At 34.7% G+C, this 14,432-nt stretch overlaps 1 protein-coding gene across 5 annotated transcripts in view; it reads right to left on the reverse strand.

Annotated features, from left to right (window-relative positions):
* shisa6 (shisa family member 6) overlaps positions 1 to 14,432 on the reverse strand; it is a 120,224-nt gene that overhangs the window by 76,641 nt on the left and 29,151 nt on the right. The gene's annotated exons all lie outside the window — the stretch shown is intronic.

Below are 14,432 nucleotides of genomic sequence, written 5' to 3' on the forward strand. Positions count from 1 at the left end.
ATTATCAAAATTTATACTGACAGGCTACTCAAATAAACAGCCACACTAAGAAATCAGTTCTAAAATATTAATGTACTCCTCCAAAATGTATGACTCTATAAGAAAAAAGAAAAGCCAAATGCAGATACAAAGCAGATTTCAGTTTCCTCTGACCAAATAAAGATGTTTATGCATATACCTACAGTATACCTTTTGTTTCTATAATGAAATATAATCCTGCCTATCGAAAAAAATTAGTGTACATGAACAGTAATACAATATTCACTTCATGATTTTCACTGGCCTTAGCAACTTGTCTCAAGATTCCCAAATGACACTGAATGGTGCTCAATGTGCGAATCCCAGAACAGCTTTAATATGCTTGAAAAAATATTTTGCATCTCAATGAAGTGTTAGAAATCATATCTGTTTGCATTGCTAATTGTTATGACACCAAGCGTCTAGGGGTAAAGGGGTGTAACATTTAGGATGGTTTTGGATGCAGGTGGGTTTCTGGTGAAGGACGCATGAGAACAAGTTTGGTGCAAAAGGGATTTATTTTAAAGTGAATAAGTGACTGGTACGAATACAGGACACAATAGCACACAGGGAAAGGGAACTAAAGAGGTGCCAAAGGAAAGAAAATACCCCCAAAAAATGGAGCTGGCTAATTATGTGAGGAAAAGTTTATCTATCTACCAAAACAAAAACCCGAAACACTTGGTCTTCGGCGTCTTCTAACACCCTGGCTAACCTTCACTTACTACCCAAATCCATACAAGACAAAAGGCACTCACCCATCCTAAACTAGTGTTACTAATACAACGACCAACTACGTTTGCAGCAGAAGCATTTAGTTTTTCCATCAACATCAAGCTGTCACAACTTGAATTCCTTCTCCACCTCAATCTCCATTTTACAAATCGCAAGGCGCAACTCAAATTCTGCCTGTCGTGCCTGGGCTTTTTCCTGCGCCTCCATTTGCAAGCGGGCCAGACAAACTTTCAGGCGAGTCTCGTCTTTTGACCCAGTGGAGATAGGAGAGAACGGCACGAAGGGAGGTAGTGTGACCTTGACCTCAGCCTCTGCTAAGTCTTCGGTCACCACCTGCACCTCGTCCTGTTCTTCCATAGACATAGCAGGTTTAGTGCCAGCCCCAGGAGAACCATCATCCTTGCTTGCTAGTGCAAATACCTCTAATTCCACCAACCTATCAATCACAGCTCTCTTGATGTCTCTTTTAAGAGTTTGCTTCGATACCTGAACCCAGAAGTGATCTGCAATTTGGAACAATTTGTCCTTCCTACACTTGTCCAGCTACTCAAAGATATAATTACCTTGCCAAAAACACACTGCAAATCTCAGAATCCTATAACAGTCTGTATTCAATAAACCAAGCAACGCTAACGCGTCTCAATATGCACAAAAGTACAAACACCAAAAATTCTGCAGCCAAAAAAATTCTTAACAAGGGAATTTAATAGCCCCCAAAAATGTTTCAGCTAAACAACCTTTAAATTATTCCAGCAAGACTAACTCATGTAATGAGTTAAAATCATTAACTTTGCTTGCTGCAAGTCAGTTGCGAAGCAGGGGTAAAATGAATTAAAGGTGTAAAATCTATTTAGGGAAAAAAAGGTATACATCACCCTTATTCTGAATGAATAATATAACGATGAATATAATATTATATACAGTATCTTCATATATTAATGAATAATAGCCCAATAATATCAGAGACAGCTTCTAGTATTAAATTTAATGTTTGTCTCAGTGACATGTTGTCATCAGCTCTCATACCTACAGTATAAAAGCTATATGTCTTTATGCCTGGATTTGCTAGAGCCATATTATTTTAAATAAAAGATGCTTGACTGAAAGGCTAATTGTGGTCTATATTGATTTTCCTCCTTCTTAACAAAGTATAATGTTTTGCCCTCTTCTGATACATTACACAGAGTAATTCAAACCTACAATTTTTTTTTTTGAAATCTTTTATACTATAAAATTTAAAGCATGTCTCACTAACAATATTCTTTTTGGAAAGATAAATTTCTCTGGTTATTCAACCAAATTATGATGTGGTTATTATCAGATACGATTTTTATTTTATATTTTGCAGCTTCAAATTTTGTTCAGCAGTGACATGCTAGCAGCTTTGCCTCTGCAGCTGAGAAACAAAAACACTGCTGTAATTGGAACACAGTCTTCATGCATGATCTATATATTGGCTAATGGCAAGTAACACGATCTTCACTGGGGAATAACAACCATTTTTTTAGATCTAGCGGCTGTTGCTTTCTATACATACTGTCATAAAAACTCAATTACAGTATGAGTGAGAATTTGAGGTATTACTAACCAGTTTCACAAAATCATGTTCTGAAAAGGAAGTCTAATCGTATCGGAGGACAAACTAGGGTAGATGGATTGTATTGTGCTGTTTCTATTTATATTAACACAATTAATGAAGCTCAAGAACAAAGATAAAAAAAAGATCAACTATAACACAGAGCATTACAGTATCTTTAAAGATGTCCTTGTCTCATGACACAGGCAGAATCAATCCAATCCGTGAACAATAAACCATACTGTATAATTAATTATTGTTACGTCCCCGTGTATGTCCATGTGTTTTTTTTTTCCCCCCACTTCCTGTATTCAGGTAACCCCCACCATTAGTCCATCATTATACCATTGCTGCATTTGTGACATCACCAATCTACTCCTGGCCAATCAGAACCCAAGATCAACAGTTTATATACCTGAAGAATTCTCAGGTATTTTTGCTCAACTTTGGTTAGCTCAGGCTAAACTTAGACTGCTCATTGCTCGACCTTTCGCTTGTTTTGCTAGCTTCGGCTTTGTTTTGCTTGTTTATTTTTTGTTTGCATTTGTATTATCTTGCTCGTTGCTTCTTACTTGTTCTCATTGTACCCCATTTCTTGCTTTTGTTTTAATATTTGTGTATTACCTGTTTTCCACCATCGTGGAATTTGCTCACTTGTGTTGTTTGTGTTTAACTGTGAACTTGTTGTACACTTGGGGAAAAGGTATAGGTAAGGTCGTCGGGTTACATTGTGCACATAGGTTTGTTTTTGTCTAGACACACTAGGTTAGGGGCGAGTGCCACCTTTGTATTTTTCTGGTTCTGGTTAGTCAAGTGTAAGGAAGTTAGGGCGAGTGAAGACGCTGAAGACCTTTTGTTCATGTTTTTGTTTTGGTTAGTTAAGTCAGATTTCACCGTCACTGTATTAGTTAGGGTCATTTTGTTTTATTTTATGTGGCACTGCTCAGGTTTCCTTTTCCTGTGTGTTCTTTGTGTCCTGTTAATACATACCAGTCACTTACTCACTTTTTTTTGTAAATAAATCACTTTTGCACTGAAATTTTGTTGTCACACTTCCTACAGGTATGTCCCTCACCAGAAACCCATCCTGAATGTTACACCACTTGTAACATTATAAATACTTCTGATTTCAATAAGTAAAGTTCAGATGGCTGAGTATTAATACTATTAGTGAATCATAAAGAAGGCTTATGATTTCTTGCATAAAACTAAAAAAGCACAAATGAAGGAATGTCAGTTGGAATTTTCAGTATTGTGGGAGGACTGTCCAGGAGAAAAATCCTGTTATCATTTCTTAAAAAAGCAGTAAATCTAATCATACTGGTTTGGTACTTGATAAATGACAACTTTAGGGCATGTTCATTTTAAACAGTACAACAGCCTTTAAAAATATAGTAAGGCCCCTCAAATTACTGAATAGTTTCTGTTTTTAAGTAAAGCAAAGCCACTTGGACTCTTGTTGTATACAGATTTTTTCCAGTTTCTCATATTACTGTTGGATAGTAAAACAAATTGTATTTAATTTTTTTCTCTGGGTTATCTACACTGCTTCTGATTGGTCTCATGGTGTTCTTACTTTAAGACAACTGATGAAGGTGGCCTTTTGACTGAGGGCCTTTATTAATAAATACATGAGACATGAATATTGCACCTTAGGTTTACATCAAAGATTTTCAAAGCAATGTCTTCTTCATTCCAATGATGGCTTACTTCAGTAACACCCTAGTATGTTTCATTGTACCATTATTAATGTTTGAAAGTGAACATTCAAACAATTCCAAAGTTATATTCAAGCAGAATACAGAAAAGGAGTTAATGAACTGAGTCCATTATTTCTTTGAGGCCTAACTCTCTTCAAAAGGTCTAGGATAGCTCCAAGCAAAAAACAATTTTTAACAGCTCTTGAAAGCAAAGAACTATTCATTGTCATTTGCAATGCTTGTACTAAAAATGTATGTAACCCTGGGCTATATGTTAGCATTCCACATATGTGTCTTTTTACACTAAGAATTGGTGAAAAGTTTTTAATGTATTTTCTGTGGTCTTAGAGGTTTTTGTATTCTGAATATTAAGACATGAATTAACAATAAAAACAAGTCGCTACCCAACTAGAAGCGCCATAAAAGGAAGGCTATTTCCCAGCAGTAAGAATGTCAGTATTTTTATACTCCATTCACACCATGTTCAGTTGCATTAAATGACGTTTTGCCCTCCTGGTTTTGCCTAGTTAAAAGAAAAGATGTTGATAATTTATGATATAAAACTACACTACTGTATTTATGTAAGCGAAATATGTACTGGTAGTGAAATATGTCCCCTAATAAAAAAAGAAACCACAAAACATACATATACTGTAATTTCACTTAAGGCACAACACTTTGTGATCAACTGAATCAAAGCCAGCAAGTGATTGTTTTATTCTGTCCGAATCATTGTAATACAAAACCAGGTGAATCAAGGCAACTCTGCTCAATGTGGGTACAGTATGCTCAAAAGCCTTCTTTGAAGTCAGCCAGATTGCTTACAGGAAAAAATACAGGTATTTTAAAGCAAACTTAATACTTACGACGGTGATATATATTTTTTTCGATAAAATCATGCTGAAAAATCTTTTTAAACAAACTCTCTCCTTTATAAAATATAAAATACCACATATAAATTATTATATACAAAGAATCCTAATGTACTTTACATAAAGGATCCATATAATCCACCAATGGATTTAGGAAGTTAGGCCTTCCAAACAGAAGGGCTAATGTCAAATATCCTTCAAATCAAACATTATGTCAAGTTTACATTCTACAACAATGTTATGTTGCTTCAAAGGAAAGTGATACAGTTGGTAAATTTTAGAATGCTTAATTTGCTTAAATGCTTAATTTCTTTACTATTGAAACTGCAGTTGAGTTGTTTTAGTAGAAGCAGTGTTGTTATTTAAGGAAAATGAATAGATGTTGAAACATAAGTAGAGCACTGCAGCCAATAAAAACTAAAATTCAACATAAATGACCACTCACTGAAGGTGTCCAAAGTGACACCAAAAAGTAATTTTCCATTTTCTTTGTACTCTATAATAGAGTTCAAAATAGAATAGCTCCCTTGCCCTTCCCAGAATAGTACTACTTCAAATATCAAAACAGACAGCAGAAATTTTACTATAGTCACATGCAGTGAAATAAAGGGATTTTACATGTAAAAAACAATATTAGACAAGAAATATCCTATGGGCATATTAGAGCTTGTTAACCCCATGTACAAAATGATACTTTGGACAAAGTACAAGTACTAAGAAGCATAAAGGCACAATGGAAACTGTGACAGCACATTTTTTAATCCTACATTGGGTGAGGCCGACATGAAAGATACATGTAAAAAAAACATTTTCTTGGAACACCCAAAGTCATTCATTATCAGCATTTATTTTTAAGTGGTTTAAGTTTCTAATAAACCACCTGCTTGTCTTTATAGCTGCACCTGCCATTATATTATCCTCATTCCCAGTCTTGAAAGCCTATTGAAAGTAAAATAAGGTTGACTATTTTTGTAAACAGTACTTATAATTTGTTTGACATTTTATGGTGCACCTGTCTGTATAAATATATACAGAGAATTCTTTTGAGCTAAACAGAAAAAAATATGAATATGACACTTTATAAAGAGTGATTAATGCAAACACAAATACTTTGTTAACACTTGATTTGAGTACCATATGTGCCACACAGTAGGTACCATAAAAGTTATTTTATATATTAAGAGATTGCACAGGGTAAAATCTATTCTTGTTTTTTTAATGCTTATTCAGCAACCTTAATGCTTAATATCTAAATTGGGTTAGGCTTCATGTTTTTGAAAAAAACTATCAATGAATAAAACACTATACATTTATTTGATATGCTAGGGCTTATACTGTATCACCCATGTGTATTCTCAAAATCACAAGCTGTCTCTTAAATGAAGGCTTCTTTTTTATTCATCATATCCTGCATGTGCACCATAAACTGGAAACTATGAGTCCTTACGGCTTGTATAACAGTTTATATAAACTTGGAAGGTCACCAGGGAAAGACAGTGAGCAGCAAAGTGATTGCTAAATTATTACTTTAATAGCATAACGTAACCAAACACTGATAAGTTGTTTTTTAAGTTACAAGTTATTTATTCTATAGCTCTTCTGAAACATTAAGAGAAGTCTCTATTTCAAATCAGATGCCATGAGCACCCCTACCTACGCTTGGACACTCTTCACTGGGTTGACCAGAGATTTCCCTCAGTAAGTACATAGGTCAGTTCCAAAAGTTACAGATGTATGGTTTGCATACTGTAAGCCACAGAATTGCAAGTAACACTAAAAACCGGTAAGTAAGGGTAACACTAAAAAAGGGTAGAAAAGTGTACACTAAAGAGTACCTTACAACAAATTAAACTTGTTAAGGACATCAATGTGAATGTTTGTAGTAATAAGATGAGTTGACACACACAATACAAAGTATTATTAAAACACTAAGAATATTTTACTTGTTTATGGATAGCTCTTAAAAAAGTGATCATATCAGCAGTACAGGCTTCTCAGGCTAACCCAGTAGTAAAAATAAAGAGTGCACAGTATACTGTGTGATGTATATAAATTAAATAAGATTGAATAATTCAAAGCTTATTTTATTCTGCTTCACTGATGACATTGAAAACGATTAGGAAAAGGTCGGGAAATATCCCATCAGTTTACTAATGGTAAAGCCAAAAGATATCTTCATCAGAGTGTTTGCTTTTACTGTATTTCTACAATTTGGACTGTATGTCTGTTCCTTCTTTTTGTTCTTTGTCAAATGTAGCCACCATCTACAGAGAAAAAAAGAATTTGAGATCTATTCCTAGGAGTGAAAGAATAATGATTTCATTTTCAAATCACTGTCCTATATTGGTGGGTAACAGAAGATTCACATTTCTAATTTAAGGTGCAGGAACTCCAGTGAAAAGCTGGTCAAAGAGGTCTTACAATAAGGATCATCTTAGGTGAGGTTCATATTTGCTGCTGCTGTCACAGTTCTGATTCCATTGGCTAAACAGGAATATTATGTTACTTCCAATGATTTCAATGAAGTCATTGCAATAACCTTTTGCTTTTCTTCTCTCTCTAAAATGACTCTAAAGCACATAACTGATTAAATTTTCTTTTTCTGGGTGGACTGGTTTACTCCCAAATTCTGAAGACATGCTTAGTGAGACTGTACTTGTGTGTCTGTGCCTTGCACTGGACTAGATGTCTGTTTCCAGTGTATAGCCCTGTTACACAGTATCTACTGTATGTTTTCAAGATAGATTGACTTAATCCTGGTGTGATTCAGAAATGGCAACCAGGAAAAAGGGGTTTTCTGATAGTATATGGATGAGTAAGGGGATAATTACACATACTGTAGCCGGAATTCACATACAGATTCTTTGTCATACAAAATGAAATGTCATACATTTCTATAATAAAACATATTTAAATTTGTTAAATCCATTTGATTTTTAAATATAAATAAAGCTGATACTGTTTAGACTTTTAATTATTTTAAACTGTATTACAGCAGCACAATGCACAATGCAACGTAAATTGCAAAAATGCACTTGGAATCTGTCCAAGCCCTACTTTGTCAGGCATTTTCTTTTACTGTAAAGGACATAAAAACTCCCTTGCTTTTAACAGAGTGTTTCATAATTTCTAACTACGAAAATTATTTAAACTGCGACACTTATCATTCAACAAGAGCTCAAAATATCACAAGGATCCTCAAGAGCACAGCAAAGACTGTATTAAAAGAATCGTGTATCTAAAGAAATTAATAAGATATAATTATATTCGTGTACTGCAACAGGGCTGTGTAGGGCTGTTTCACCTCTCTCTTCGAAGTCGGGAGACTGTGAAACGCATTAGCACGTCAAAGCCCATTGAGGAGCCGGGCGCAATAATTGTTTTGTTCCTTGATTTAGTGATCTGCATTAATTACAGAAATCGAGTTCCTGCTTTTTGCAGACGACCTGGTCCTGCTGTCGCCCACAGAACAGAGGCTGCGGCAGAACCTGGCACTGCTGGAGCAGCACTGTCAGACCTGGGCGCTGACAGTCAATCTGGACAAGACCAGAGTTATGGTTTTCCAGAAAAAAAAGCCAGACCTCAGGGAAACAGGTACAAATTCACACTTAACAACACATTAACACCTAACAACCGGTGCAGGGCCAAATTAGGCCAGTACCCACTATTGTTAAACATACAGAAAAGAATATTAAAGTGCCCCTTTCCATTCATCTAAATATCAAAATATATATTCGCCCCGGGCAGAGGCCGGGAGCTCTGGGACTAGATTTCTGAATTTAGGGAAGAATGTTTCTCTAATCCCAGAGTATCTGTCACAGTGCAGTAGGAAGTGCACCTCTGTCTCTATTTCTCCCTGCTGGCAGTGGGAGCACAGCCTGTCCTCACAGCACAGCCAGGTCTGCCCAGTTTCTATGGCTAGGCTGTGGTCACTGAGCCTGTACTTCGTCAGGGTCTGTTTCTGTTTGTTGTTTCTTAACTTGGTCAAATATTCAGCTAATGTGTATTGTCCGTTTAGGATACTAAACTCTCTTTCTCGGGTGCGCGGGTGGTGTGTTGGCTCGCACTGTTGGCAGGCGGGAGCGCGGGAGAGCCGGGCTAGCAGGTGGTGACAGAGAAGAAAAATAAAGGCTTTCACTTCCTTTAACTCCGCAAGTCTGAGTTCTTGTGTCCGTCCTATCCAAACCCGAAAGTATTACAATATGTATCTATATAGCAGGTGGTGTACAGCTTTTTAGTATAGATTACACTTTTCTAAAACGTATTTAAAAAATAAAAACGATTACAATCTAATCTTTCCAAGTTTGATCCCAAAATCCCAAGAAAAATAAATCTAAACGGGGAGAAAGCTATGCTGAAAGTTTATTAAGATACTTAGAAGACAAAGATACTGTATCAATTTATGTTGCATTTGTCTGATTATGATTAAAAAAACACATATAATTAAACACGCATTTGCGATTTAAATCAAAACACAATTTAAATCAATATAAATGTTTATGTTGTAACGCATACTGTACAGCCTCCATTTCTCTATAAAAATTTAAAAGATTGTGTGTGCAGCCTAAGAGGGGGAGTCTACTATCAGTGAAAGCTGACAATCCTCCATACACCCATGTGAAAAATTAATAATGCCAATGTAAACGTTGTATTTACAATTTGTTGATTATAGAAATCTTAAGTTCTCTAAAGCTTTGTGAAAGTTGACACAGGCAGCAAAAGATCAGTTGCATTGGTAAGATGCGACACCAAAGACATGATTAATAACCTTTTAAATCTGAAGGGAGATCTAAAGGGATGCCCCCCACACACACACAATAGAAGCAGGAAGCAGAAGCAGGAACCGTTGTCAGAAGGGAAGAAGGTGACTATTCATTGTTATCAAAAATGACTTACAGTAAATTCGATCATGTTGTGATATTTAGAAATATTCAATTAATTAAAAGTCAATTAATTGTCCATAAAATTGCTATTCTAATTTTTCAAAGAAATGTTTGTTAAAAGAAAAGTCACGGCGCCGGCTGGATTTGATCACACAACCTGTAGGTTAGTAATCAGGCACGTAGACCATTGGGCTACTAGGGAAGTCGCATGAAGAGAGAGGCGAAACAGCCCTACACAGCCCTGTTGCAGTACATGAATAGAATTATATCGTTATTAATTTCTTTAGATACGCAATTCCATAATTTATTAGCAGAAAAGCTTAAAACTACCACTTTTTTACACACTATTTCACATGTTAGTTAAAGATTTCGATGCTTAAAATGTTTAGGGAGAAATGGAATACTGGTGTGTATTTTTTCTTTAAAGTACCGATTCCTGGAATCTGACTGGCTGACACCCTTCTGAAGTGGCTCCATAATATCTGGTATACGGAAAAGAAAGCATTGATAAAAAAGCCTGGATTCTCATGTATCTGATACAAGTATCTTTTAATACAGTCTTTGATGTGCTCTTGAGGATCCTTGTGATATTTTGAGCTCTGGTTGAATGATAAGTGTCGCAGTTTAAAATAATTTTCATAGTTAGAAATTATGAAACGCTCTGTTAAAAGCAAGGGAGTTTTTATGTCCGTTGCAGTAAAAGAAAATGCCTGACAAAGTAGGGCTTGGACAGATTCCAAGTGCTTGTACAAATGTGCTAAAGAAATTAGCAAAAAAAGTAATTCCTTTATCGTATTGGCTAGCTAATGTCCTGTCCTCGTTAGTAAGATCAACGAAATGCTGTGGTGTTTGTCAAAGAAAAAGCTAAAAGTATTTTCGTTTAAAATGACGGTTAGAAAGAAGGTGGACCAGCGTGATACTTTGAGTTTACAGCTTGTCCAAAGTCATTGATTATTAATACTATTAGTAATATCTTCAGTAAAGGCTTTGATGCATAAATATTTCTGATGAAGGTAGGTTCTGTACTTTTGTCCAACTGAGCAATCTTGCTTTCATAAAATATACCAACTTTTTAATGACTGATGATTAACATGCTGTAATACACAGTTTAAATTTAAAAGCTCAAATGCTGTACATGAGAGGTTAAGCTTTATTGGCTCCTCCTGGTGGTTTTACAAGGTGATTCCGTATACTTTCCGGCATGACGTCAAATGATGCGATATACCACGTGATACTGCGTGATACTGCGTTTTGATGCGATGCGCCCACTAAGGTATACTGCGAAATACCCCACCCATTTTGAATGGCTGCATCTGTATAATGAGAATAAGAAAGCGTGAATTGACATGATTCCAAAAAGTTCACAAAATGCAGTTAATACAGAGTTATCCTCCTGGCACAGTTTTGAGCCAAGTTCTACTTGTCACTTCTACACAAATTAAAAGAAGGGCCAACATGTGCTGAGAATAACTGCTGTCTTGTTATGCAACTCTGTTACAAAAGCCCTGAGGTGCTAATATTGACTAGGGCTCAGGACAGTGATATATATCCTACCAAAACAAAAGTATGAAATATTATATACTCTTAAAACATGGCCAAAATGTAAAACTCATTACATATGAATAAATTCACTTATAAGTTATTTATACAAGGTATAATACAGTATGTACTGTATGTACACACTGTACAGTGTGTATACAGTACATATACAAAGCATAATATTTATTTCCACTGTGGGGTATGGAAATAAAATACCATAACTTTCTTAAATGAGCTTTTTTAAAAGACAAAACTATTAATAAAGCAAAGGAATGTCCCTTGTATTAAAAAATGAAATACGAAAGGGTCTGTGACAAACTTCTTCAGGTTTCTAACATTTCCAATTTCCAGCTTGAATCTGATGAGTAAAACCTATTTAATTGTGCCATTCAGTAAAGACTGAAAAGATAAGCCTTACTTTAAATGTAGTCTGTATTCACAAAGCCAATAACAAATGTATTACTCTTATTAAGAACAATTAATACTTATATCACCATATGTACGTCAGTACTGGTACACAAAGAATAAGAATAAGCATACAGTACAGTATATATGTTTACGAATGGGTTTCAGTGAGACATAAAAAGAATGTTACTTATCTTTATGTGACGTTAACTGAAAATATTTAAATTGGCACAACATGATATTAATTAGTATACTTCAGAAATGCAATAGTACCTCTTCAAGACGGTCTAATACACACACACTGTAAATACAAAATGCAATGATTGCAAGGTACTCTACTTAAAGACACATCTAAATATTAATGAATTGGGTAAGAGGTATCTTCCAAGTGTATTCTTTCAGAAAGGTTATTCTTATCAAAGGAATGAAAAAGCTAAAGAATGCAAAATAAAAGAACAGCAAAACGAGGAATGGTATATCTCAAATAAATGACATACTTTTGATAGTCCTGTTAGAAACGATAGGTTCTGCTGTGTCTTGTACTTAACAATATTTAAAATTTTAAAATACTGCTGTTATGTTGAAATCAAATATAAATTGCCGAAGCACAATACAGCTTTTGCATTATTCAAGTATTTTCTGACACCGTATCTCATTTTGCGCATACGAGGCAGCATATTTAATATATGTTAATCATTTTGAGTCCATTATGTGCCGAGAAATCTTGTCAAATTTGGAATTATTCTTTGAGGATCTATGGGTGCTATATACTGTATGAGGATCTGAAACCATTTATTGCTGGACACTAAAAATTATTCACGTTATATTGCATTATTTCAATAATGTGTATTAATAATAAATAATGAATCAATGTCTTGATGACTTCAAATGCAATTAAAAATCAAACAGATATGAGTACGATGAAGATCCACCCATTTTTATGAAAAGATATTTAAATTACAGTATGGTATTATTAAAGAAAATACTTATTTAAATGGCAAATCATGGATTTCCTATTACTATCACAGTGATACTGTGAAAAGATTGTGCAAATAATGGATTCTAAAAGGAAAAAGAACAGCTGCTATTTCTACCTTAAATACCTCAGGGATTCTAAAAAGGAAGGTACATGTAGGGTCACTAATCATGGGTATTAGCTTGCTGCTTTAATAGAAAAATCTTCATAAGTGCCAGATTCAATTCCTATTGCACGTTTCGTAATTAAAGTTTTATCAGGGAGCACCAGCCTGGTTACAATCTATCATAATATTCTTTGGAAAAATACTTTGCATGTGTGTCCCACATCCTTGAACTGGATTTAAGAGACAAAGAGAGTGAATGGTTAAAGAAAATTAGTGTTTCTCCTTTATATGATCACAAACCATTCGTCTTTGACATACGACTGCAGTGTGAATAAAGTGGAGGATTTGATCAAACTGGGTTGTCCGTCAAGCCTGTTTAGTTTGAGCAGGTTACAAGTGAATTGATTTTTTTCATTGGAATCATTATATTGTATTTATATGAAAAATCAAAAGAAACTAGCCCCTCCAGGAACTGAATTTAGTTTCAGATTCCTTACAGCACTTAAAAGTGGGAGTACCTAGAACTCATTGAATTCTCGGCTCATCCTCTTCAGGAAAAGATTCTAAAACAAACTAAGAATATCAGTTTTTTTTGTGAATATGTTGCTTAAGACAAAACTCATTCTCTGAGATTCTTCACAAAGCTCTTCAAGAATTATTCACAGTACCTCATTTGGTAGATTCATTCTCTTTCTGGTAAGTTTGCAAGTACAGTAGAGGTTCTGCCCTCTGTCCTCAATAGGAGATTAAACAAATCCTGTAAGCCTCTGCATCCTAGATTTTGAATTAGAACCTCACAAATCATCTTTTCAGAACTGGTCAGATGATAAATCGTAGCATCTTATTTCCCATAGCATATTGGGAATTGTAGTTCAAATAAGCATTTATATCCTATCTGACCTTACGAGCCTCTTAAAATATATTTTCTTGACTTCTTAATAAAAATATAAATGCCTTTTCAAACGTATTTGGGAATCTTTCCTATTTCTCCCTTTTAGTAAAAGATAAGCTAAAACAACACCTAAGAAAGTGCATGAGTTTCACTGTAACTACCAATTTATCTTATGATTTTTCAAAAAGATATGTAATATAAATATCTAATTACAAGCAAAGCTCAACAATTCAAAAATAGATAATGGGCTACACTTGTTCAACTTCACAAAAGTTATGACACAGACTGTAAACAATGGTATCTTTAGATTTAGAAAGCAATGACAGATACAGAAATAACTTTCCCAAAGAAAAATGTTTTACGCTCAAGTTAAATGAATATAAGTCTAGTGCAATAATACATAAATCTTTCTAGCATTGTGGATTGATCAATGACATGCTCGTCATTTAGAGTAATGAAAAGCAATCTCCAAGGGTTTTTATTGTATTGCAACTGTTTGCTTTTGCATCAAATAAATCTGCAACAGTGCAATTCATATTCAAGACAAAAGAAATATTTATGGTAAACCAAAGAGGTTTGACTTTCTAAATGATCTACACCAGTATGCATAGATATTCCTATCTGAACTGTTGACCCTTGTGCCCTATAACTGGAAATGCTTTGAAACAATTTAGACCACATTCTAAATTAGAACATTGTAGTTTATATGAGTAAAAACATGAATCAAGTC

Source organism: Lepisosteus oculatus, chromosome 9 (assembly GCF_040954835.1).
Source record: "Lepisosteus oculatus isolate fLepOcu1 chromosome 9, fLepOcu1.hap2, whole genome shotgun sequence".
Lineage (NCBI taxonomy): Eukaryota > Metazoa > Chordata > Actinopteri > Semionotiformes > Lepisosteidae > Lepisosteus > Lepisosteus oculatus.